Here is a 5,000-nt window from a genome sequence, read left to right on the forward strand (position 1 = left end):
ACAAGGGGACACATGAGCCCAACAAGTTGAACTCCTGCCAACTGAGTGATTTTATAGCTCAGTTGATAGCAATGGACCGGCATCGCAGAGGTGATGGCTTCGAATCCCGTTGAAACCGCCTGAAATTTTTTTGGTGTCTATAAGAGACAATTACTGAACTGCCCAGATATGTGGGAGGATCACTTTTATCTTTCGTCAATAACGCGCCCTTCAAATCAAAGGTGCTTCAATGAAACTATGAATGGAAGGTCTCGATCGCAGCAGTTCACTGAATGATATTGAGTGATATTCAGTAGCGCTTGTTATTTGTATTTTGTGACTAAATTATAGGGAAAATTTAAAATAAAGACGTTTCTTTATGAATCACTGTGTAACAGGGTGTCCAAGGAAAAATAAGACTTAGTCTAGTAATAGTTGACGCTACACCCGTGCCCCTGCTGTTAAGTATAGTTGTATGCAGAATTCAATGTTTTTCAGGGCCAGGTAAAGGTAAAGGGGTGGCCGTTTTACAAACAGAGCAACTGCTGTTGAACCGGGGAGAGAACGAATCAGTACCGAATAGGAAAAGGGTTTGACTAGACGGTATGTTCATGGCGGACACGATGGTGTACCAGTCGAAACAGGAAATAAAGGAAACGTAAGGTCAAATTTTACCGCAATTATGGCCACCGTTTCTCAAAAATGCAGCATATTGCAAGGGATGGAGTTTTCAGTCTTGAGTAACGTGAATAACCCCTGATGTTGCACGGTTTAATATCAATGCTTTATATAGATGTACTTAATCTAGGACTGCTTGCCCAAAAACTCGTTAGCGCTAACCGTTTATTAAGATGTATCAAAAGCTATAGGTTTCCATGGTATTTAACACTGGTTAGCGGCGGTAACCATGCTTCGAGCAACGCGGGCCTGGATTATATAATCGTAGTTATAGGATAAATGACCAAATGAATAGTAAGAAACAGAAGTGTTCAAATCTGACCAGATGAATGGACTGAAACGGTGTCACGGTATTATAAATAATAGGTAAATCGAGTGAAAAATTTGTATAGAAAACTCTTCTGGTAACAAAATCAGAATTCAGCAATGTTTAGAGTATTCGCGACAATGTAGCAACCTATTACATGGTTTTGCATTTATAAGAGTTTCCTATGTTTCTATAATTTATTCCAACATTTTACCGCCTAGCACTTTGAAAGAACTGAAACTGATGGTCTCAAAAATCCAGCAAAAATATAATAATAACTTGTGGCCTTTTTTTTCAATCCAAAGTCGTGTTCAAGATTAGTTCGTTCTAAACAACAACCTCTTCACGACAGAATACCGTCGCGAGCCTTTTATATGTTCATGTTTGGAATAACACGGATCAATTGCCTTGTGAATACTTTAAAAATCACCAATGTTTCTCTTCAATCGTTTTCTAACGAGATTTGCTGGTTGAGTCTTTCAATCTCTCAACAGTGATCTGTGTCTGACAAATCGTTTCCCGAAAAAAAGTACTTGCGTGCTTCCACAATGTTCGTCAATTGACAAATTGCTTCCTAAATGATCGTGACGGTCCCGCGACTCAACCCAAAGGATTCTCCTTGTCGTGAGATAATTTAGCCACTTTACTATCCCTTCGAGAAAAACCGGACTTAAGATGAAGGCAGACAAAGGAATTCTCTTACTTTTTCGAATAGCTGCTCCAACGCTAGATTGCAAATGTAACGTGTAACACTTTATGGTGTCATTTTTGTGATCTATTTCAGCAAGGCCGTTTTCCGTGTTTCAATAGCCTCATCTAAAGAATCGGGAGAGTTGGGAGAATTCGAAACAGTTATGCAAACCCGAGACAGTCGAGGGTTTGCATAACTGTCGAGAATTCTCCCAACTCCTCCGATTGTTTAGATGAGCCTATGGAAACACGGAAAAAAGTCCGTTATTGCTTTTATAAAATATTTCTCAAAGATAATTCGACAAAAAAAGGAAAATGCTCTTTTTTTAACGTCTTGATTGAAATGGATTTTCTTGATACACGCTCCTTTCTCCTACCAGCCAATCAAAACGCGCGTTTGACTACATAGCCAATCAAAATTCGTGTGATGTCACAGCCGTGGTTCTATAGTCTCATCTAAACACAGCTATTGACCAATGAGATTGTGGGTACTATCTTTATAATTTTTTTTAATATCATCGAAAAAATATCGGCAAAATCGACTTAATTTGTTGCTCTTCGCGAAAACTTCTCTTGTAAACTTCAAGGAAAACTTATAAAATTTCAATGTAAACTTCACCGGACTTCGCTTGCCTTTTCTTCAGTAAGTTTAAAAAAATAAGGGACGGCAGGAAAGACGAAAGTCTCAGCATCCAACTAAACCATTGGATAGCAAACATTTGGATAAAACGTATTAGCATTTTTTTAGTCCAAACCACTTTTAGGTGAAATAGGAATTCACGGCGTGTCGAAAGAACAAAACATTTTAAAAAAAATCAAAGAAGACATGCGAATTTTTATTTGAAAAAATCGGAGAAAGCAATTTGACATAAATATTCGTATGAAAGGCAAAAAGGGTACGAACCTGGCGACAGTTAAGTCAGCAATTCCTAATTTCTCTCAAAATCGTTTGCTAAGCACATACAAATTTTAAGGTGCCTTGATAGTTTTTTTTACAGTCTCATCCCATGTTTACCGAGGAATTGCTTCTTCAAGTAAGGATTCTTTGCGGCAAAACATCCTTTAGATACGTAGGGAAGTCCAAAGATAGCGCCATTACAACCCTGCGAAACAACACGATCGACCTTTCCTCTCGCAGACCCGTACACCGTAATACGTAATTTAAAAGAGACATATGATCCCTTTCGCTGCTCGTAACACCCAAACGCTGATTCTTACCGGTTAAAACATAAAAAACACCCGAGAGTAATGAAGTTAGATACCTAATGTTGTGTGCAGTCTTCTGATGGAGATCTTAGATTTTCTCAAACTAACGCGAATCGTTTAGCTAACTAGCTTTGATTAGGCATAAAAACTGACGACAGAATGTGATTGCCCGCCAGAAATATGCGACTTGCCAAATACAACGCTGGCCATGCGATTTCCCGCAAAGGAAACTAGCCCGAACACCTTGCTTCACCCTAACAGTCGGTACGGGCGGGCTAACGGACGGACGTACACGAGGTCATCACCAGAGTAGGCCAATTCGGAAAATACCAAAATACTCTTTGTTTGTCCCTCCAAATATTGCATAAGCATTGTTTTTGTTTTCTCTTGGAACCATTATAAGTCCCAAGAGAAACTGGAAACAATGATTATGCAAAATTTGGGGCGACAAACGAAGAGTGTTATGGTATTTTGCGAAGTGGCCTATTTCCAGAAGGGAAAAATTTCCCAAAATATGTCTTACCCATGTTGCTCCGCCTCGTGTACGCAAGCTACAGAGATACCTCCTCGGGATTTTGCGTCAAGCAATCTTCAGATGTAAACTCAAATGGCAGTCAAAACAGCTCAAGCGTTTAGCCAAGGTAGAATCAATGAATTATTGATGGCATTGCCTCTCATTTCTTGCTTTAATATCCCATGATTGAAATAGCCACATTGTATGGAAATTAGGCATAATTGTCAATTTTCCACGCTCCTTCTTGTAACACGAAGCCAGACATGAAATAAAAATTGGAGTTTTGAATCGAGTCATCTTTTGAGTATTGACTTTTTCAACTTAAGAATGTAATGTTGAAGCGACAAAAACAAATTTTTGGTTCAAAATTTTCACTGAGGGGAGGAATGCTTGAGCTATTTTGACTCTTAAGATACTTTGGCGAGGTAAATCACAATTAAATTTTATGCCATATTTACAGGTTATACGCTGCTTATAATCCTTAGTTCGCATCTTATACCGTAGTCTGTATTTTATACTCAGTCCGTAGTCCGTATCCCGCGTTTTAGACCTTCGCTTGTCTTTTATACGTAGTCCGCAGCCCGCAGCCCACAGTCCATCTTTCCTACTGACCGATTATTGAAATTTCATTGCATTAAAATTGAATTTTCATTGAATTTAATTTGAATTTCATTAAATTGAATTGAAACTCGATATTGAACAAATTACAAGTGCAATTTGTAGTATTTTACTGAACTGAAATATTTACTTATTCTGATTTATCCTAAATTGCACACAAGATGAATCATGTGATTACTTACGAATGTCCTCCAAATGTCTGTTTTCCTCTTATTGCACTTTGTTCGTGTCTTGGGTTATTAGTCCCTCATACATTTTCAATAAGAAGGACGCTGAAAACTTTTCGTGACCAAGAGCTCTGCGATGCGGCGCACTCGTTTGCTGAAGAGGCAGACACAGAGTCGAGTTAGTTTGAAAAAAATTTGGCCATCAAAGGTGACGAACTTTATTTTCAAGATTTGCCAATATATATAAAAAAGTTATCTCTTCAGCAAAGGTGGGGAGAAAAACGGCCACCCACTAAGACAAGAAAGAGAAACAAACTAGGAATTACGTCGCAGGCAGGCGGAAGAAGCGGTGATGGAAAATACTGAAAATTGGTTCAAACAAGCGATGTGAACAGCGTGATTGTGAGCGATCAAAAGAAGGCGAGCGCATGGAAAGACGCGCTTAAGAACGATTTCGTCCAGAATTACCTGAATTCTGATTGGCTGGAAATAAGATAGGCTTAGAGCCTCCCGTCTTAGCCTGAAAGCCATTATATAAGCAATGCGTTGCCATAAAACCCCATTATGATGCCGTCATAACGGTGTCTTTGATTAAAAAATGACATCCGTGATTGACACGCAAACACTTGTGGAGACTTACAGGCCAAAAATAAAATAAAATAAAATAATCTGCAACCTCTGCATTAAAACGTTGTTGTTTTGTCGTAACCTGTTCGCCATGTTGTTTTGTTGCGCTTTCGCGACCTCTTGTCAGTCAGTTTAACTAAACTTTCAATTTGTTGCCCTCCATCTCAGCTTTCGGCAATGTTTGGGATTAATTGACCTGTTCTCAGCCAATGAG

General features: G+C 38.9%; 1 protein-coding gene across 1 annotated transcript in view; it reads right to left on the reverse strand.

Annotated features, from left to right (window-relative positions):
- The window catches only part of LOC137983820 (fibrillin-2-like), a 24,644-nt gene that overhangs the window by 17,765 nt on the left and 1,879 nt on the right, over positions 1 to 5,000 (reverse strand). The window contains exon 2 of the mRNA XM_068830998.1: positions 4,175 to 4,313. The gene's annotated coding sequence lies outside the window, so the exon portion shown is untranslated. The remainder of the gene's footprint in view (positions 1 to 4,174; positions 4,314 to 5,000) is intronic.

The sequence above is a fragment of the Montipora foliosa genome, chromosome 13 (genome assembly GCF_036669935.1).
Source record: "Montipora foliosa isolate CH-2021 chromosome 13, ASM3666993v2, whole genome shotgun sequence".
NCBI lineage: Eukaryota > Metazoa > Cnidaria > Anthozoa > Scleractinia > Acroporidae > Montipora > Montipora foliosa.